At 34.4% G+C, this 22,887-nt stretch overlaps 1 protein-coding gene across 2 annotated transcripts in view; it reads right to left on the bottom strand.

The window, feature by feature from the left end:
- alk (ALK receptor tyrosine kinase) overlaps nt 1–22,887 on the bottom strand; it is a 457,480-nt gene that overhangs the window by 172,793 nt on the left and 261,800 nt on the right. The window lies entirely within an intron of this gene.

Here is a 22,887-nt window from a genome sequence, read left to right as displayed (position 1 = left end):
GCTTCTGCTGTAGGTGAAACTGGATCACGAATGATTCGTGCTAACATAAACGCATTTATGTAGATAGCCGGGCGCATTTCCTTTTAAAACGAAAGTAGCATTAATCCTCTGCATCATCAGTGTCTGGAGACACTCAGATGTCAGATCTCAGATGTCTGGAGTAAATGCATCCTCAACCTCAATCACTTAATCCAAAACATTCGAACTGTTCACAGCTCAGTCAGGGCGGTTCTAAGGTAAGATGGTCAATCAACTATTGTGGGAGCGGCCTTTGTTGATGTGACATCACATCCACAAAAAGCTGAGAATGGCTTGATTTGAAAAAGGGGATATTTCTTATAAAGACTACAAAAATACCTCTGGGTGGATTTTTATCATAATAGGATGGTTGTGTACACATACTGCAAACACACATTTATGTTCAAACATGTAAAAGTGAGGTTTTGCATCCGATAACCCCTTTAAAGCAATTAGTGACCATCTTTGTAACATCTCCACACAGCTAATCTTTTTGAACGTACAGCTACAATCTGCTTGAATGCAGAAAGTCTAAAATTAGACTGTTTGCCATGCTTGAGTTTGTCAAATTACATTTTTAACACATATCAGCAGGCAATAAAATCTGATTTGAGTACCTTTATTTATTTAGCTCAAACCAGACCTTTTTTCAGGTTGGTCTAGCGAAGATTTGGCTATAATGTTACAAGCTTTTTTGAAGGGAAATGGTAGGGCTTCCTGTTGTATAGATGTCCTGTATGCAATCCCTCCCATACATTTTTTAACAAGTGGCCTGTTTCCTCTTCATACCGTTTCTGTACACTTCTCAGAAAGTTGGCGGGTATCTGGATCCTAAGAGTATGTGTGAAAGTGAAATTCGCAGATCTGTGGCCCAGGCTGCCGACAGTGAGCCCATGTAGAGCCAAAATAGATGAGTGAGGGGGGAAAATGACAACACACCAGAGGAAAACGAAATAAATAATGAAAGAGAGGAGAGAAATCAAAGCTCTGTCTGTGGGCTTTGATTTAGAGTCCTCTCTCTCAACAGCCTCATTCAGCTCCCTCAATCAGGAAATTTTCCACAGGGCCAGAGCACGGAAAAAGACAAAAGAGACCTTCTTTTGATAGAAAAGGAATGAAAACAGCATCAGGGTAAAAAATGGAGGGAAAACGTCCCGGAATGTAGCGTTTTCATTATTCACAGAGCTATCTGTATACAGCAAGGAGTTGTTATAGCATCATATATTTTGGGGTTTGGTTTACATTAGAGCCATTGCAGCATTCTAGAGAAATTGAGAGGAATTGCTAGGCATCAGTTACTTAAGGGCTCTTAAGATTTATCAATACAAGAAAAAAAAAACATCCCACATACATTACAAAGTTTTACTTTTCCCCCCTCTTAAAATTATTTTAGATACGCATAAATGTGTATATTAAATACAATCTTTTAACATTTGCAGGAAAGGCTAAATGGCTTTCACAAGCCCCAGACTGTTGAAATTAGTTAAGCATATTTTAAACATGCTGTGCATTTGAAAAGAGGCAAGTCATAATAGACAACCTGTTTCTGTAACTGACTACAGGGCACTTGAGGCTTTGATTTCTGTTAAAAAACTGTATTATTAAATAGACTTGTTCTTTTTAATTGTGCCTTAAAATTCAATGAAATGTATCAAGTTAAAATATGGTTGCAGCAGGGGTTATGCTAACTTCTTTTCACTTAGAAAATCAACTAAGCATGTAATTTGAGTACAGCTTCCTTAACTTTTGGAAAGCACTTTAGCCTCTTGCTGAAAGCGGTACAAAACCAAACAGTTGCTGCTCACTGACTGACAGTGATTTTCCTTGCCTTACTTACTTAAGAAAATTAAAAAATAAAAAAAAATCTTAGTCTTGTGTGCTTTGAAGAAATGCATGGATCAAATTTTGGCCTGTGGGCATGCATTTTGGCCAGCAGCTGTGGCTGGTGAATAAACCAAAGCTGCAGTTTTTTGAAAGTGCAAACCTTAATTACTAAAACTTATTAAACACTGCTTATGTAATATTCACAAGTCATGATTTAAAATCCTCAGCCAGAATAAATCCACATGAAACACAACATTCATACAGCAGATAGTGTATTGAGTTTTAGGACAAAGTATTAATTAACCTATTGACATATAAAATAATATAAAGTTCCTCCATTTCATTCTTAATGCATCCGGTAATCCAGCTACAGTCTCTATTTTACATAGTAAAGTGATCAGTCTTGAACATCAGATAATACCATGGTAATACCATGCAATTTGCATGGTACTTTAAGGAACAACAAAAAAATGTTTGGTTTCACTTTATTTTGATGACTATAAGTAACATTGCACCTATATATCAACTAACTCTCACTAGAGTGATAGTAGAGTATTAGTAGAGTGGTAGGGTTAGGGTTAGATTGACATGTACTTGTAAAGTTCCTTATAGTGAGTAGAATGGCTGTTGGGAGATCATCACAATAAAGAGGAAGCATACAGGTGCATCTCCAAAAATTAGAATATCATGGAAAAAGTTTTTTTTTTTTTTTTTTTTTTTTAATTAGTATTATTATTATGTTTTATTTATTTATTTATTTATTTTAATTGTAACTTTTGAAAAATGAAACTTTCATACATTCTAGATCCATTATATGCAAATTAACCATTTCAGAAGTTTTATTTATTTATTTACATTTGAATTTCATTAAATGTCCATCCCTACAGTATAAATTCTGGGTATCTCTTATTCTTTGAAACCACAATAATGGGGAAACCTGCTGACATGGCAATGGTCCAGAAGACAATCATTGACACCCTCAACAAAGAGAGTAAGTCACAGATGGTCATTACTGATTGGGGTGGCTGTTTACAGAGTGCTGCATCAAAGCATATTAAATGCAAAGTCTGGAAGGAAGAAATTGGGTAGGCAAAGGTGCACAAGCAACAGGGATGACCACAAGCTTGAGGATACTGTCAAGTAAAGCCGACTGAAATACTTGGGAGAGCTTCACAAGGAGTAGAATGAAGCTGGAGTTAGCGCATCAAGAGTCACTACGCTCAGACGTCTCCAGGAAAGAGCTACCAAGTCAGTTCTGAAACAGAAACAACGTCAGAAGCCTCTTACCTGGGCTAAGGAGAAAAAGAATTGGACTGTTGCTTAGTGGTCCAAAGTCCTCTTTTCAGATAAAAGTACATTTTGCATTTCATGTTGAAATCATGGTCCCAGTGTCTGGAGGAAGACTGGAGAGGCACAGAATCCAAGCTGTTTGAAGTCCAGTGTGAAGTTTCTGAAGTCAGTAAAGATTTCGGGTGCCGTGGCATCTGCTGGTGTTGGTCCATTGTGTTTTATCAAGTGCAAAGTCAATGTAGCGGTCTACCAGGAGATTTTGGAGCACTTTGTGCTTTCATCTGCTGACAACCTTTACGAAGATGCTGATTTCCTTTTCCAACAGGACTTTAGCACCTGTTAGCACTTCCAAGTGGTTTGCTGACCATGATATTACTGTGCTTTATTGGCCAGCTGACATGCCTGACCTGAACCCCATTGAGAATCTATGGGATATTTTCAAGAGAAAGATGAGAAACAGTCGATCCAACCATATACAGACGACCTGAAGGCTCAATAGTGCCTCAGCAGTGCCACAGGCTGATCACTTTCATGCCACACTTCACTGATGTTGTAATTTGCGCTAGGAGCAAGTCATTTGCTGTAATATGTGCTGCCAACCAAGTATTGAGTGCATAAATTAACATATTTTAAAAAACTTGAACTTTTCTGTTTTGCAGATCCGTTTTTAATTGATCTTAGGAAATATTCTAATATCTTGAGATACTAGATGTTTGACTTTCATGAGCTGTAAGCTCTAATCATCAAAATTAAAACAAAACAAACAAACAAAAAAACTTTAGAAACATTTTACTTCACATGTAATGAATCTAGAATATATGAAAGTTTCAGTTATTTAAAATAAGTGACAATAAAAAATGAACTTTTTCATGATATTCTATTTTTTTTTAGATGCACCTGTATATTAAGCAGATAGTCTACTAATACTCTAATGAAAGTTAGTTGACATGTAGGTGCCACATTACTTATTGTCAACAGAATGTTGAAAAGGGACCATCAAAATAAAGTGTTACCAAATGTTCTAAATAAAAAAATAAAAAATAAAAAAAAAAATCAATCAATCAATCAATAACTGGGGCAAAGGGGTAAATAAGTTACAATGATGTATCTTGTTTTGAATAACTAACTAACTAACTAACTAAATAAATAAATAAATAAATAAATAAATAATCCCCAGTGACAACTTTTGTAATCCTGAAATAATAAAACTATATTACATATTGGTATAAAGTTATAGTTATATTGTAAAGTTACAGGATGTAACAAATACAGCTTTGACTTCATCTATTCACATTTGCAATCATTTTCTGACTACCTGAGAGACTTAAAAATATAATACAATTACAATAAACCCTTGTTTATATATTTCTTTCTAGTACATTCTGTAAATTTCTCAAAAGTTTCAGTGCCGTGGAATAATGGATTTCCTGGCTTCAGTGACTACAGAACAGATTAAAGCTTTCAGTGGTTCTTCAATTTTTCAATTAAAGTGTGATTCTTAAATATAAAATATAATGTTAGCTAAGAAACCAGGAACTGGCAAATTGTGGTATTTATTGTGTGATAATTAAACACTTCTTTGACAAATGTGATTTGGTCATTAGCTAAATATACATGGATATTCAAGAAAAAAAAAAAAAAAAAAAAACTGCTCGTTGAGGTTCTTTCTTTCCACAGGGACTTTTTTAGGACTTGATGGCTTGGCTCGCACACCCGCAGCAGTGAATCAGTCTCACTTCAGTGCACACATCTGGAGTATGGAGGGCATGTATGACGCAGTTGAATGCTTTTCAATTTTTTTATTGAACGTGCACCCATGGCTGCCTTGCAAATCAAGATAACTTTTCAGTTAAAAACAGCAGTGAAGCGACATGTAGCTACAGGCATGCGAAAGAGTCTGGAAAGAATTGCAGAATCTGTGAAAATGTGAATAATTTTAACAAAATAAGAGAGATCATACAAAATGCATGCTATTTTTATTTAGTACTGTCCTGAGTAAGATATTTTACATATAAGATGTTTACACATTAGTCCACAGGACAAAAAAAAAAAAAAAGCTGAAATGAATTAAATAATCCCCTTCAAAAGTTTGGGAACGCTTGGTTCTCAATACCATGTGTGATTCCCTGGATGATCTACGACTGTATGACTGTATGACTGTATGATTTTGAGATCCATCTTTTCACACTGAGGACAATTGGGAGACTCAAACACAACTATTCAAAAAGGTTCAAACAGTCACTGATGCTCCAGAAAGAAACATGATGCATTAAAAGCCTGGGGGTGAAAACTTTTGAACACTTTTAAAACTTTTTTTTTTTTTTTTCTCATTTAATACTGCCCTTCGGAGCCAGAAAAGATACTTCAGTGTTTCCCAGAAGACAACTTAAACATAATATACCTTGATCTTTAAATTAAAAAAGTTTTCACCCCCCGGCTCTTAATGCATCGTGATTTTTTTTTTTTAACTTTAAGCCTTTTTTGGGGTCAAAGTGCAAATGTTCTGTAAACGTCAAGTCATGGACATTCCTAAAAAAAAAATACAAATTCTTAACTTCCATCATGTGTTTTCATGATTTAATGTGTTCATATAATTGTAACAAAATTAATTAATTAATTCATTCATTCATTTAAAGCTGTTGAGTTACCTAGGGGGATGATCCTAAATGGGAGCTTGCAAAGCTGTCATATGTTTTGTGCAATAATTAAACAAAACTTTTTGAATTTTTGTTTGTTTGTTTGTTTGTTTGTTTGTTTTTTTGTCAGCAACAAAGATGAAAAAGTTACATCATAAAATTAAGTCAAAAGACATGGTTAAAAGATTTATAAATATACATTAGTATCAACAAAACAGTGTTTTAGTGTTAGACAAATGTACAAAGATCGTTCAACAAAAACCTTAAATGGAATTAGACTAAGCATTAGTTATGCATAGCTTATCAAAATGCATTCCTATAATTTCGTTGCATATCTTTGTCTCTTTTAAACTGTAAACTTGTACATACTGAACTTACAAGGCTCTGAGACATGCACAATTTACAAATGCTTTGTACTACTTACATAAGAATGCTTTTGGGAAACATACCATAGAGATAGTACAGCGTTAGTGTTATAAAAGATTCTGCTAAGTGCTTTGGGAAACCCTACCCACATTGTTTAACCAGTAACTAGTTTAAACCCACAAAAGAGGTAGTTTTATGGTTTTGGAACACAGAGCAGTTTGTGCCTAGACGTACATTTACTTTTCACTGACTTCTGGGAGGTTAACCAAATGAAATGCAAGAAGTGCGAAACATACAAAATCCAAAGATGGGGATGAATTGAAACACTGTCAGTAAAGTTAAAGCCGCTGTATAAAAACAGCATGGTCAAAGCCCATGACCCAGTCCCATTTGCATGATTCAAAATACTCTCAAGACGGTCCGCCGCACAGAACAGCAGTAATTCTAGCACATTTCTGCAGCCCACACACACTTTCAGCCACTCTGGGTTAACTTGAAATAGCTCTAAAACTGACAAGGACAGACCATTAATGTATTTGAGGGGAAATATATATATATATATATATATATATATATATATATATATATATACTGTATATATATATATATATATATATATCCTTGCTACAGTAAAAGGGTAAACATTTCTGCATATGAAATGGAAAGAAAAAAAATGAATGCAAAATGTTTGCAAAGCTGTTTTGCTTTGAGCTGAGCACTTTAAAGTTCAAATAATGATGGTTATAGAACTTGGTCTGCGACTATATTTTTCAACACACTTGGACGTACCTTAGTGACAAATTCATATTTATCACAGGTTAGAGACTAAACGATTTACTACTATTGCTCTCGACAACATCACAGAGAGAACTAGCTTCTTAAATGTTGGCTACACAGCAGGAGAAAAACATTCTGCACTCTTAGAAATTCTAACAGCGGAACTGAATACCAACCCAGTCACTTTCTTCAAACCTGGCAAACAGCAGGTAAAGTGGTAAACAATTTTAATGTATTGTACCTCCCTACCCCTTTAAAAAGACAAATTGTTTCTGTCTTTATTTTTCACTTCTGTTTTTATTTTCCGTACAACTTTCAAAACACCAGAACACTAACACTGCTGACATTTACCCATCATATTGTTTTTTTGTTTTTGTTTTTTTGCACATAATTATTATTATTATTATTAAAACTGATTAATTAAAATGTTTTTGTTTTAATGGTAGATATACAGTATTCATCTGAATAACGCTGAATAAGTCTATGTTTCAACTTTTTCATGAGCCCTCCAAATGAACCTGTCTGGTACAACTTCCAGAATTATAATGATTACTTGTGACATATGTAGCTTGCAATGTATGTATCTTTTGGAAGGCCGTCAGTTGAGACAGTTGAGATGTTATATGTTCCCATCATGATGCAGTTACAGCATCTGCCAGCAGGGCAGTTACATTTTATTTCAATAATCAATTTCAGACATGTCAATTAACTCTCATGAATTTGGAACTACATGTGAGCTAACTCTCAATAATTTTCAATTACTGTACATGCCAACTAATTCTCAGAGTATTAGTAGACTGTGCCCACATACCAACTGTAAAATTTCATTAATGGCAGCTGCATTTGAATATAGGAATGTATCCCGCAAAATTATAATTTTGTGTGTGTACAAAACAAAACTCTCTCGAAACTATGTGGCTGACACCATGCTGACCGCAGCAGTGTTTTGACATCTTGTGTGTTTGGTATCAACTATTTTTAACCAAGGTAATATTACAGCAACCAAAAAATCATTGCGGGGACAGTCGTGGCCTAATGGTTAGAAAGCCAGACTTGTAACCTTAAGGTCGCAAGTTCAAGTCTCATACCAGCAAGGTCTGTAGGTGGGGGGAGTGAATAACCAGTGCTCTCTTACACTCTCAATACCACAACTGAGGCAAGGCTCCCTGAGTGCCACAGCAAAAATGGCTGCCTATTGCTCCATGTGTGTGTTCACTTGGATGGGTTAAATGCAGAGTACAATTTCCAAGTATGGGACACCATACTTGGCCACACGTCCTTTCCTTAAGTTCAGCGAATAAACCAACATCAACAGTATTCTGTTGGGAAGGCTACTTCCCAATGGAGCATCCTAATGGAAATGCAGAGTAGAAATTCCAAGTATGGGACACCCTACTTGGCCATACACACATCATTGCCTTTCCTTTCCTTTCCTTTCCTTTCCTTTCCTTTCCTTTCCTTTCCTTTCCTTTCCTTTCCTTTCCTTTCCTTATGTTCAGCAAATAAACATCAACTGTATTTTGTTTGGAAGGCTACTTCCCAGTGGAACATCTTGAAGTGTTGCCATGCCTTTGGGTTTGTAGCTTTGTCTCGGCTCGGCTCATTACTCTTTATGGAGTTAATAAAGCAGACAGGTGCAGGTCACAATAGTTTGGTATTTGGCTTGTTCTTATTTTTTATTTATGTATTTTTTTTTTTTTCTAGTGAGATCTGGCAACACTAATGAGTCAAACGCACCTTGTGATTTCATGCACTGCACATACAGAAAGACTCTGACACACATTTGTGACCCTGGACCACAAAACCAGTTTTAAGTGGCACGGGTCTATTTGTAGCAATAGCCAAAAATGCATTGTATGGGTCAAAATTATTGATTTTTATTTTATGCCAAAAATCATTAGGGTATTAAGTAAAGATCATGTTCATGAACATATTTTGTAAATTTCAAATCGTAAATATATAAAAACGTAATTTTTAATTAGTAATATGCATTGCTAAGAACTTTATTTAGAATTTTTGCACCCTCAATTTCCAGATATGTAAATAGATGTATCTCAGCCAAATATTGTCCTATCATAACAAACCATACATCAATGGAAAGCTTATTTAACAGAATCATTCTTATGTAACAGAAGTGTTAAAAGGTGAAATGACAGCCAAATTTAGCTGGGGTGTTAGGTTAGGGTTAGGGCTAGTAGAATATTTTGACATGTACTTGTTACCACAGAGGATCACTGTTAGGCCCATGCTAACCAGCCGAACCATTGAACTAAACTGCCAGGAGCGAGAGAGAGGGGGAAAAAAAAAAAACAAACAAACAAACAAAAAAACATTGCATTCACACAAACAAGCCTGCTTGTAAATATAATGGTCAGCAATTGGCAGGACTCACAACTGCAGTCAGCAAAAATAAACATGATGTAACAAATAAATCAGTGCAGGATCAAATAACATAGGCTTCTGAAGATCTTATCAGCCTAGCAGTAAATGAACATGACTGGTGAAAGGCAATGCATCTGGCGTTGCTCATTAGACTAATAAGACAACACAGTGCTCTCTCAGCAACATGAGCACCTGTTTGTTTGATTCGTTCTTTCTTTTCTTTGTTTTGACATTTTCTCAACTGACACCAGGAACTTTGATCTCCACTCAGCTCTCTGATGCCACAAAAAAGGCCATACTGAGAAGAACAAAGTGCAGCAGAGATGTTACAAAAAACACTAGCCAGCCCTTAAAATCCTCAAAAATCTAAAGTTCGGTTGAAAAATGTTATCAAGACTGCACACACTCTAATGTATTGTTCCTTTTTTAAATCCACAAGGTGGATTCACTATGTAGTATGCTAAAGAAATCAAGAAATCATGAATAATACAGCTCAAGAAAAATGATTGTTGAGTTTGTGCATATTAATGTGTGTAAAAATTGTTCCATAAAAGATACTTAATTTACATCGAAGTTCCCTTCACTTATAAAGTTACATATCATTAAAATGATCACTCATACAGTGATATTAATATATAGATTGATTGGTTGGTTGGACGTTACCTTACGAGAGAGGAAAAATGGCTGCTTTTGTTGTACAAATGTCTAGTATGCCATCAAAGGCATGTTCATTTCTAAAAATCAAAAGACAGCTATTGTTGACAGATATTGCTGCTCGAAGCATTTCAGTCTTTAAAACATCAAAGACGAAGTCTCAAATTCAATTAGCTGCATTAATATATTCTGTCATTAGATGATTGTACACCAAAAAAAGAAAAAAAAAACCAAATAATTATAATAATTAAGTGCCAATCTGTTTCTATTGTTTACAATACAAATGAATGCAATTATTTTCTGGGGAATTTTTAATACAGCACCTGTTTGAAGTCCATAGCAACACTGCAGCCACATTACCTCAGTCAGTAAGAATATTTGAAGCCCATGTGAATCCAGATCACATCCCACTGGGATGTGATTGACAGCGACCAGAGCTGTTGTCAATGATTTGATGTTTCACAGCAGGACTACCCAGAATCCACTGCAACACCAGAGCTGATCAATGAAACGTGTTTTATTTATTTATTTTATGATCATAGTCTCCCTGCAATTCTTCCTCTCACTCAAAACAAACACACACACACACACACACACACACACACACACACACATACATAAGCGCATATAAACTAGATTATCAGGCACCTGGCAAGTAAATATAGTGAAGTAATATCTCGAACAATAGAGCTTCAAAGTTTCATCACTGTGCTGTCTACAGAAATGAAGTGCTCTCTGAATTCAATTACTGTGAGTTTATTTGAAATCAGACAATAGGTTCAACGGAATTATTTATTTTATTTATCTATTTATTAGTAATTTTTATTTATTTATTTAAGTTTACCTTGCATAAATCAGTCAACCAATCAACCAATGAATGCAGATCTCTTTTCAATCACGTTTTAAGCATTTTTTTTTTTTTTTTTTTTTTGCTGCTTAATACATTGTTTTTAGCTTTATAGAAGTTGAAATTATGTAGATAAATAAAAATTATGATAAACATCTGTCAATGTGGTATCCATAGTTATCACTCTCAACTCTCTTAATTAACTGCAATAATTATTAAACTTTTTAATTGTTGGTTATAATTAATTGTTGCTCTCCACAACTTACATTTTCTAAAAATGGAAATTCGTTCAGTTTCCTTCCAACGTTTTGATAATGAAAGCAGAAATAATGTGTGATAGATTGGATTCCCACATCACCCACATAAGTGCCACCAATCAATGTCTAAATTACCGAAAAAGCTATAATTCTTCATCTTTGATAATCTAATTTGCAATTGTTCCCTCTCATTTTGTCTCTGTATTCCTAATATCTTTAATACCATAATTGCCTTGTAAAAAGTTATTGTATAGAATGCATTCAGACAAAACCGCAATACTTTTGTATAAAACAAATCATTCAAAGGTCACAAATAATGTCAGAACTGTAAAAGAATAAAAAGTAAAAGGTCAAGAAAACACACTGCAGCAGAAGGACAGGGGAAAAAATGTTTGATGATTTCATTGATATGAAAAAAAAGTACACACACACACACATATATATACATATATATACACACACATACAATCTCCATACCGTATGCCTGCATGAAGCATACACTACGCATACACGAAAAACACTACGGAGTTCATCCATTAGCTTCAGTTTGTGGTTTCTTTTTCAAATTTTAGATATAGAAAGAAAAAAATATAAAAATCAGTGTGTCTTTTTACCCCCCCTTTCTTGGATGAGAAATAAAATCAATAGTTAATATGCCTTCTTGGTTAGATTTCTGTGACATTATACGATGATGGGGATTTGAGAGAGGGGCCAAAGTTCTGCTCCACATTGATCGGCAGTGCGAAATTGAGAATAAAGACCTTTCTTTAACTGAATGACTGTGGATGAAAAATTTGCTTTATTAAAATATTGTGTTTAATGTTCCGCTCCTTTGCCCAGGCGTCTTTTGTCTTTTCAGTTGCTGGTCAATGTGATTTATAGAGGTTCAATGAGAAAAAAAGGCAAAAATGAACTGAGTCATGCAAGAGAAAATTATCCAGGCTCCATTTGCAGAATGAAATTGACTTCTGAAAATCGGAACGTGTACAAAAAATATCAGTGAGTTGACTGAATGAGTGTGTACTCATGTGTGTTTTTGGCAGGTTGTCAAAGACGAGTGTAAATGGTCACAGCGGGTGTAATAAAGAACATGAAAGTGGTGGTGACAGGTAGTGCTGACCTGAAACCGCTTTGATAAACAGGCAGAAAGAGACCTGATGGCGGTAAAATTATATAAACAAATCACTGGCTGTCTTTGTAGAGGAGACGAAAAGGAATTAATCCATAAATTAGCGAGACCCCCTCTGGCACAAACACCTTTGGCCTCCGCTAGTTTCCCGGCAGTGACAGATCTGTAGCCAGCTGAAAGTCCTGTTTAGGCCATTTATCCAGCGACAGAACCACAGAGCTACAAAAGAAATATGACTGGAAAGCTGTACCCCTCCTGAGTGGTGTTATTACCTGATTAGGTTACATTAAAAGCCTGTAATAACTCCATTTGTGTCAAAAAAACACCCAACTTCTCTGTTCTGCTTTGCCTATTAGAGATTATTTTACAAATGCTCCATCCAGGGAGTTGAGAAGCAAAGGAATATTAATAAGATGGAGTGCTGGAGCTTACAAAACAGTATTCAACGAATTCACCGATTTTAAGTCAAAAGCTCTAGCCCTTACTAATTCGACACTAGCTAATGTTGTTTACACATAGAACACAACATGTCTGCCGCTGTGATTTGGCTATAGGCGAAAATGACAATATGAGTGATTCATTGGACTATCTTTATGTTACAGCATGGATCATAAATAGTCATGCAAATAATGACATTTGAATGTCATGGTGATGTGTGGGAGGATATTCCCTGATAAGATTAAGATTCAGAAAGCTTGAAAAACCAATAGAAATATGGTATAAGGTTTGCAGGCAGAAGTTTGCTATTCATGGATTTCATGTGACGTCACACAGTGGTGCGGCCGCCATTTGTAGGACCAAATTGCAATTCAGTCTATCTGCTGTGTTGTGCTGTGGGCTGTGATAACAGCAAATAACAATGGATTATTTACCAAGAGACGTGGACGTATGGGTTCATTTTGATTAAATATTTTTCGTAAGCATAGATACATTTTTACATTTTAGTATTTTACTTTAGCGAGTTCACAAAGGAACTTGCAAAATGTTAATTTCGCGTGCGAGACTGCTGATTCGCCAGAAGACTTTCGTTATGCTCCACCTAAAGCTTATAAATCAACAAGATGTTTTTGATCTGTGACAAGACTGTTTCACTTACTGGATCCTTGGACTTTTCAGGGGTTTAGTTTAAAATTATGTGATCACAACAACCTGCTTCGTTTCATTTTTAAGGTATTGTTTTCCTGTAATGTCCTAATTCGAGAGACTTAAAATAGATTTGTTAAGTCATGTTATTTATGTATTCTAATCTATATAATAAAAATGAAACATTTTGGCTAGGTAACGTTATCAGTTTTAAATGAAATACTAATGAATAGTACATGTTAATGAACAGACTAAGTCTGGCGCGCTGCGCAACAGGCCGATTCCGGCTTGGATGGATGCAGCAGTGTCGGTAAGTCACGGCGGTCTCAGATTGATATGGCCCAGAATCTGGCACTGAGTACACAGACATCCAGGCCGGGTGCGGCAGATGGGCAAGTCTCTGGCAGGTGAATATTTACCTGAAACTGGCCCGAGTGTATAGAGAGGGATTGTGTATGAGGTCAAAATGGAGTCAGCAGTTCGCTTGACAGTAAATAAGGATATAATCCTAATGTATCTATTTAAAAAACAAACAAATGTTGTTTTTTGTTGTTGGTGAAGTGTTATTTTGTTTTCCGACCATCAAGGAGAGGCTACGCAAGGTCCTAAAGATGGCGGTCACGACAAAAAAGTCACATGACTGAAACCCATGAATAGAGCTTGGCAACCGACGTCAATGTGCAGTGCATTCTGGGACGTAAACAAGAGGGTACTGCCATAATGTGAGGCCACATTGGGCGAGACTTAAAACAACCAGTCACTACACGAAAATGTGTCGAAAACAATGTTGAAAAGTCGATTAAATGAACGAAATGTACGCACGTTGACGGGTACTCGACGGGTGACCTGCTAAAACTGCCGTAACAGTGGGATTATATTTACGTGGCGGGTGCGGGTCGAACGGGTGACAAGCAGGGGTATTTGCTCTTTGGACTCAATCCGGTACTGATACGTAGCTGCTCTCAAACGGTCCCGTGTCTGTTTTCACGCTCTGTCTGAAGACCGTTTAAAAGCCCTTTCACATGTGAAAGTGTTTTGCAGTCGAGCAGTTGAGCATTTGAGCCGGTGTTCACAGGTGAACGTAGTCACAAACAACATGGTCACATTTGATTTTACTAAAAACTAAATAAACAAAACATAACAAAAATAGTATACGGGTTATTTGCTGTTTATCATTTTATGGGACAATGACAAGCGTAGTTTTCATGTCAGACACAGTTAACTATGACATTTTACACATAATTTTACCTGGAAAACCAACTGGTATACACACATGCTCTGGATTTTTTATTTTTATTTTTTAAATTTACTTATAGGCTTTTATCTCCGTTTTTGATGGATGTAAATAATAATCTGTCCGGTAATTGGGGGTGCAGGTTTATCAAACAGGACCGGTGCAGGACTTGCAGGTGCCTGCAAGAGAATGTACTACATACGATTTACATTCTGGGACATTTCCAGATATTTTTGTATATTTAGTCTGTGGTGTGAGTGCTTATACCAAGGCTCTGTTTTATAATTTTAAATCTATGGAAGCCCACGTTCAGTTCACAAATGGCTGGTTCCATGACTTGGAAGCCTACAAACCACTGAGTTGTGAAAATATTAAGGTGACCGTATTTCTGAAATGAAAAGCGGGGACATTTCCTAGTTCTGTGGTCAAAATATCACTGAAATCTCACTTGTGATTATCTACTAATTAAAAAACGGGGACAATATGTTTTTGTTTTTTTAATTGGGTTACACTTTATTTTGATAGTCCACTTTAGACATTCTACTAACTATAAGTAACTTTGCAACTACATGTCAACTAATTCTTATTAATTTGCAGCTACAGGTCTACTAACTCTCAGAACAGACTGTTAGGTTAGGTTTAGGGTTAGTAGAATAAGTTGACATGTTTAGAAGAGTGTTAGAAGATATTAAGCAGACAGTCTACTAATACTCTAGTGACTAGTTGACATGCAGTTGCAAAGTTACTTACTAATAGTAGAATGTCTAAAGTGGACTATCAAAATAAAGTGTTACCTTTAATTGTTGTGGGATTAACACCATAATTGATCATTACAGTGATGTTTGAGGATTTTTATACAGTTCAACAAAATTCACACTATGAAAAATACCAAACATCAAAACAGTAGGATTAGGGTGAATTCAGCTAAAGTGGAAATTTACATACCCAGATGTTGTTGTTGTTTTAGTTTCTTTTCTTTACTACTTTTGTTAACTTTAAGGTCCAGCTATAATATTTCAATCTGAATATAGTTCATATAAAGTGTTATTTTAAAGGTATACAACAATAAACATTTTAAGATCATGCACTCCAGAAAAAAAATATTTTCAGGTAAAGTGGGCCATCCTTCATTTATTAAAAAAAAAATATATATTCTCCATCTTAATTCAAAACACATGATTTATTAACACATATTATCAGACAAATACATTTAACAACATATTTAACAAATTCAAAAATATATAACCTATAGGTTATGAGTAAAATAAATCATGTGTAAATTATCATTTCAATTCATGAAATTCCAAACATCTAAAAGAACATGTTGTGTTGACATTAATACGATTAAATATCAGAATTTTCAGAAATCAGGATATTGTTAAAATGAACTCTAAAAATTGTTTAAAATGTGACTATAGCTTTACAAAAACACATACAAATAAAACATTAAATATGAGAACATATGATAAATAAAACTGTATTTAACAAATATGCTATTTTGTCAACTGTGAGTGCAACTTTTATGTTTATGCTTTTCTATCTCTAATCAGGCTTATTATTTTGCATTTTAGGCTCATTTGGCCATATGACCACAAAGTATGTGCTTTCTGCAAATATAATTGTGCAAGTGTAACTGATTAGTTTATTATTATATATATATATATATATATATATATATATATTACTTTGTTTTAACATGCATATTAGCATATTAATTTATTATATATATATATATATATATATATATATATATATATATATATATATATATTTTATATTACTTTGTTTTAACATGCATATTAGTATGTGACAACACTAAAACCAATAACGCATTCTCTTTTGATAACTGATGATAATAGTGCTCTGCTCTCCTCCTAGCTCTTCACGGCTTTAGTAGCGGCGTGTGACCAATCAGCTTGGCTACATCGGACACCATCCCCATCCTCTATAAGGAATATATTGAGAGAGGATAAATAAAAAAATATATATATATATAATGAGCTAATGTATTATTATTATTATTATTATTATTATTAGTTTGTGGCTTGGTATTATCTTTAGATTAGTTAGTTAAAGATAAGTTACTTTTAATAAACCTTTTTTGTTTTTACATTGTTTACATGTCTACCTGCTGTTTTGTAAGACAAACCATGTGCAAATTCACCAGTCAACACCATTAAAGAGTATTTTCTCCTTAAAACAGCAGGTTCAAAATGCAGCAGCTAGAGTTCTGACTAGAACCAGAAAGTATGACTATATTAGCCCAGTTCTGGCGACACTGCACTGGCTCCTTTTAAACACTGCATACATTTTATAATCTTGATAATTACTTATAAAGCCCTGAATGGTTCAGTATTTGAGCGAGCTCGTATCACATTATAGTCCTTCATGTCTGCAGCAGTCTCAAAACTCTATTTGGCCATTTATGACCCTGGACCACAAAACCAGTCATAATGGTAATTTTTTTTTTTTTTTTCTGAAATTGATAAATAAGCTTTCCATTGATGCATGGTTTGTTAGGATAGGACAATATTTGGCAGAGATACGACTATTTGAAAATCTGGAATCTGAGAGTGCAACAAATTCAAAATATTGAGAAAATCGTCTTTAAAGTTCTTAGCAATGCATATTACCAATCAAAAATTACGTTTTAATATATTTACGATGATACATTTACTAAATATATTTATGGAACATATCCTAATGATTTTTGGCATAAAAGAAAAATCGATAATTTTGACCCATACAATGTATTTGTGGCAATGTATACAATTGTATACAATGTATACAGTCACCTGCAGACGGCTGATCCTTTTTCTGTTTAGCACCCAAAATCTGGAACAATCTACCTAGCGTTGTTTGGGAGGCAGACACACTTTGTCAGTTTAAATGTAGATTAAAGACCCATCTCTTTACCCTGGTTTACACATAACACACTGATACATTTCTATAGTTCAAAACCATTAAAGGATTGTTAGGTTGCATTAATTGTTTCAACCGGAAATGGAAACACTTCCCTTAACACTCAATGTACTCGTCACAATTGTGGAAGAAGTGGCATCTACACTGATATTAGTCTGTATTCCATTCTTATTCCAAGATTACCGAAGCCACCCAGATCCAGTCTGTATCCAGACCAGATGGTGGATCAGCACCTAGAGACAACCTCTACAGCCCTGAATGCCATCAGAGACCATGTCAATTAGATGAGCCCCAGAGACAGATCACCTGCATCGGTCATCACCTAACTTCATCACCTAAACGGTCATTAGGACAAGACCATGACAACCAGATAAGTCCTCTGCACAACCTGACTTGTGATACAGCCTGGAATTAATCCACACCACACTGGTTTCGTCTGGCCAGAGGAGAAGTGCCCCCAACCTCCCCAAGTGAGCCTGGTTTCTCCAAGTTTTTTTTTTTTTTTTTGGTTACACTTTATTTTGATAGTCTACTTTAGACATTCTACTATCTATAAGTAACTTTGCAACTACATGTCAACTAATTCTTACTACTTTGCAACTACATATGTACTAACTAACTCAGAGCAGACTGTTATGTTAGGTTTAGGGTTAGTAGAATAAGTTGACATATACTTGCTAAGTTTAGAAGAGTGTTAGAAGACATTAAGCAGACAATCTATTAATAATCTAATGACTAGTTGACATGCAGTTGCAAAGTTACTTACTGGTAGTAGAATGTCTAAAGTGGACTATCAAAATAAAGTGTAACCTTTTTTTTTCTCCATTACTGTCACAGATGGGGTTTTGGTTCAGAATCAACTCCCCGCTCAAATTGCCTGAGTTTTGTTCAGTGCTGAGCTTTGCATGTTCATGGATCCTCTCATTATAACAAATAAGATGCACACATGAGGCACATAAGAGATTCATTTACTATAATGGAACTTTGTGAGATTTCTAGGCTGTAATTTGAATACATTCACTCACAGATTCATTATTAAAACTACAATGAATGAAATACCAATAATTATTAATCCAAGATTGCCACCGCCATTGTGTAAGATTTATTACAGCATTTACTTCTACTAACAGAGCGAAAGTGGAGTAGGTCTGGGTTGGTGTGACTGAGCAAACAATACGCAAACAATGTCCTCTAAACAATACGCCTGTATAGGTCGTTTGTCAAGTTCTTGAAATACGACCCATCGGAGCATTTACTGAATTTGCACCCCTATCAACAGCTAATTTCACTATATTTGCAGCAATTTTGAGCAATTACACATAAACACATAATGTGCATTGATTGTGTATTGATAACTACTCTGACTACGCTTTACAATCGCATTTTATTCTAGGGAGTGATAAAGAGACAGCATTAATATGTTCTCATACTCCTTGACAGTCAAATGTGACCAAACACCTTACGTGTAAGTTTTATATATTTTGAGGATTTTTTTTTTTTTGTACTAAATAAATGTGCAATAATGATCCATGAATGACCACTTAAAAGATAACATTTATGTAATATTTATGATAATACGCTTAGTATTTACATTACAGTTAGTGTAGTATAATACATTTGAATGTGTATTTGAACATGATCAAAAACTCTTTTTTTTTTTTTTTTCGATTTAACGATTTAATGTTAAATTTAAAAAAAGAAAAATATTCATGTTATTTTATGACATTCACATATACAACAAATGAATATTACAAAAGGCAAGCAAATATGGCATTTAACTCAATATAAAAGTTTAAAATAATGTTAAAAAAAAAAAAGAAAACACACACACACAAGACAACCAACTGCATTCAGCATAAATCTTTATTGTATTTCTTGAATGCATTCTTTACTGAATCTCATTCAACCTCCTACAGACTTAAAAACCTACAAACTAGACAACTAGTATCTGGTTATGGTCACTATTATGGTGTTTCTCACATTATATAATTGCAATTATAGTATAACTGTCTATTATCTAATGGTAAACATTAACTATAACATGCTTCGAAAAATACCACTACTAGACAGGGGTGCGTTTCCCATACAACAACGTATCTCGCTGATTAACCTCCATAGTACAATACATTGTTGTGGACATGAACTAGCTAGTCACGACTGTTTCCCAAACGCGGTCGCATATCCGTTGTTTGAACCACATTAGTTCAACAATGTAGGGCCGTTGTTAATGACGTCACCGAATAATAACTTATGTTGTTTAACTAATTAAAGATCTCTAAAAATGCAGCTATATTGAAACTGGCACCTGATGACTAATTTACTATTTTTGTTCCCTGTCATTGCGCTTTATTTGATGTTTGATTCATCACGGGTTCTCTTACATCATACTCCGTGATTCCCTTAGGCATTTATGCGCATGCGCACTATTCAAAAACAGCCCTTACAGAGGAAGCTTAAAAATACATAGATTAAAATGCATTTATATTTAGATCGAGTGAAAGATATAGATTGTACTGCATGTTAGCTTGCTTATATTGTGCTTATATTGTCTTACTAACAAGGAACTGCTTCTAACCACAGGTGGGAGATGTAGTTCAAACCACGTAAGTTTGTGACGCTGTTTGCGAATGTTCATTTGAACTATGGTTTCGGGAAACGTTGAATCCTTGAACTACGCTGATAAAGACGGAACTTGCGACCATAGTTGGCTAACGATGCTATTAGTATACTTTTTTTAAACTAAAAATAGGAAAGTATACTTTCGGTACACTTTTTATGTACTTTTTAGTAATGTGCTTTATATACTTCTCAGAAATATACTTAAAATGACATTTAAGTATACTTGATTTATACTTAGAAAAAGTCTAAGTATATTTGACCTATACTTGTTCTCTGAGAATCCGTGTTTTCATTGTTATACGCTAGGGGCGCTATTGCACATCTTCTGTACTGAATTTCCAAAACACAAGAAGAAAATGAAATGCTTCCACATGCTAACACAATCGTCAGACATAAAAGTATTTTTTGTTCAAAATGTTGTTTATTTGTTTTTATTAATGCAACTTACCCACATTCAAGTGTTTATAAATAAATAAATAAATAATGCATGAAGCTAAAATGAAACGTTTTTGTTTACAAGCAGATACCTTGTTCTTTCTTTTGATGTTTTTGTATGTGCAGATATTCATATAACAAAATATATACAAATTAATACCTAAATAGGGACATAGTAGTATACTTAAAGTATGATGTGAAGTTCACTTAAAGAAAACTTGTGCGTTTACTTGCAGTATAAAACTATTAAACTAGTAGTTCACTGAGACTAAACTTCAAAGTGTACTAAAATGCATAAAAAAAGTATTTAGTATTCAGTATACCTATAATTTCACTTTTAGTATACTTGCAGTACAAACTGAAAACAGAAAACAGATAGTTTACTTCTGTTATACTTAAGAGTATACTTTTATATACACTGTAAAATCCAATAGTTTACCTTACTTAGATATAATTAGTTATCTTTACTTAGTTGCTATACTAGGTTTTATTAAGTTACATCTACTTTCAAGCGAGTAAAACAATTTACTTACTACTTTGAGTGACGCTTACTTAAAATATTCAAGTAGCCACAAAGGAACCAATGACATTAATAAACCAGTGAGAGGCAGCAGTGCACTAATATGTTGCTAATTTGCAAAATAACAACAGAAGAAGAAGAAAAGCAATTTTTTTGAGGTGGCAATTGTTAATCTGCAGTTATTTTTCACTAGTTACATTCACTCATTTCCCAAAGTTATCTTGAATGTTGTTTCAATACAACTATACATTTGAGAGAACATCACATAAGCTGACTTCATAAATTGATGGTGATTTTCGTAAAATATTGTTGGTGTGCCTTATTTTATGTATTTATTTATTTATTTATTTATTTATTTATTTATTTATTTATTTATTTATTTATTATTATTATTATTATTATTTTTTTTTTTTTTTACTTACCATTATAGTGATTAATGTTCCATTTGGTTGGGCACTTGGAACTTTGTTTTTCTTATTATGATTTTCTTCCTATTGATGCAGCAATGCAACATGAAGTTGTAGTTTTTGATTTCAAGGGGAGAAAAGTAATAAGTAGGTTGCTTTTATAGGGTAACCTTGTAATTCTGATGTTTTGATTAGCTAAATCTTCTAATTCTTTAGCTAATGTGTTTTGTATATTTATTAATGATGTTTTACAATTTTACTGCTCTTCATGAACGCCTTGAGAAACTTTATCGGGTTGAGACAGTCCTTTAATATTTGTGGTAATGTGCTCAAGTCACAGACTTCAACATTCAGCACATGAATCACAACAATGGTAACAATTTAATTTTATTTATTTTTATTAATTGTGACAATAACCATTATATTATTTTATTTTCTCTTTTTGTTGTGCTACTACTTACACAAGTCAGTAAATAAAATTAGCAAATAAAAACAACAACAGTAAAACAAAGCAATTGCATAATTTATTCATGCCGCAATGCACTCTGGGAGTCAGTGAGTAGCTACACTAAGTCAAGTTCAAGCCTAAAGTAAATGATTAAGTACCCCCTACAGTTCTTTTTTAGTTACTAGAACTCTTGTGTAAGTAAACTATACTAACTAAGCATTTGTCAGTACAACATACTATTCCTATTTCACTTTACTTCGTTTTTTTAAGGCAATCGGTTTGCATGTTTTTTTTAAGTAAGCCCAACTGATTAGATTTTACAGTGTACTAGAAAGTGGACCAATTTAGTCCCAAGGAGTATTGAAATAGTACACTTAAAAGTATACTACTAGTAAACTGATATTTGTATACTTACTACATAAAGGCCCAATCCCAATTCTGTTTCTTCCCCTTTGGCTACCCCTCGCCACTTCCCCTTGCCCCTTGCAACAAAGTGGAAAGGAGAAGTGTTAAAAATTTTCCCCTAAGAAATGGGACACCACTACTACACTGTTATATGTCATCATACATTGTCGCTAGCTCCTAACGTTACGTCAGAGGACATGCACTGATGTTTATCACAAATTCCAAGATGTCGCCGTCAGCCATAGCAGTTGTGTGGATTGCAGCGTTTTTTTTTTTTTTTTTTGTAAACGTTTCTTTACAGAACATCACCGTAAACACAAACACAAGATTGAAGGTAATATACATATAATGAAAAATTGTCATAAAAATCCCCAAAATTACTTACATTTATGGGTCTGCTTGCTCGAGTGAGCAGCCATGTTGGAAATTTCTCTTAGCCCTTCATTTGAAGTGAGGTCCCGAAAAATCTTTGTTTGAAGGGCTATCTAGCCTTTCCCCTTCCCCCTAATCCTCCAAACAAAAGAGAATTGAGATACCCCTACCCCTTCACGTGAACGCACCAAACGGAGGGGTAGGGGAAAGTGTAGCGGTAAGGGGTAGAATTGGGATTGGGCCAAAGTATACTTAAAAATAT

Source organism: Labeo rohita, chromosome 17, assembly GCF_022985175.1.
Source record: "Labeo rohita strain BAU-BD-2019 chromosome 17, IGBB_LRoh.1.0, whole genome shotgun sequence".
NCBI lineage: Eukaryota > Metazoa > Chordata > Actinopteri > Cypriniformes > Cyprinidae > Labeo > Labeo rohita.
The sequence above is the reverse complement of the archived record's forward strand: the minus strand, read 5'-3'. Positions and strand labels throughout refer to the sequence as shown.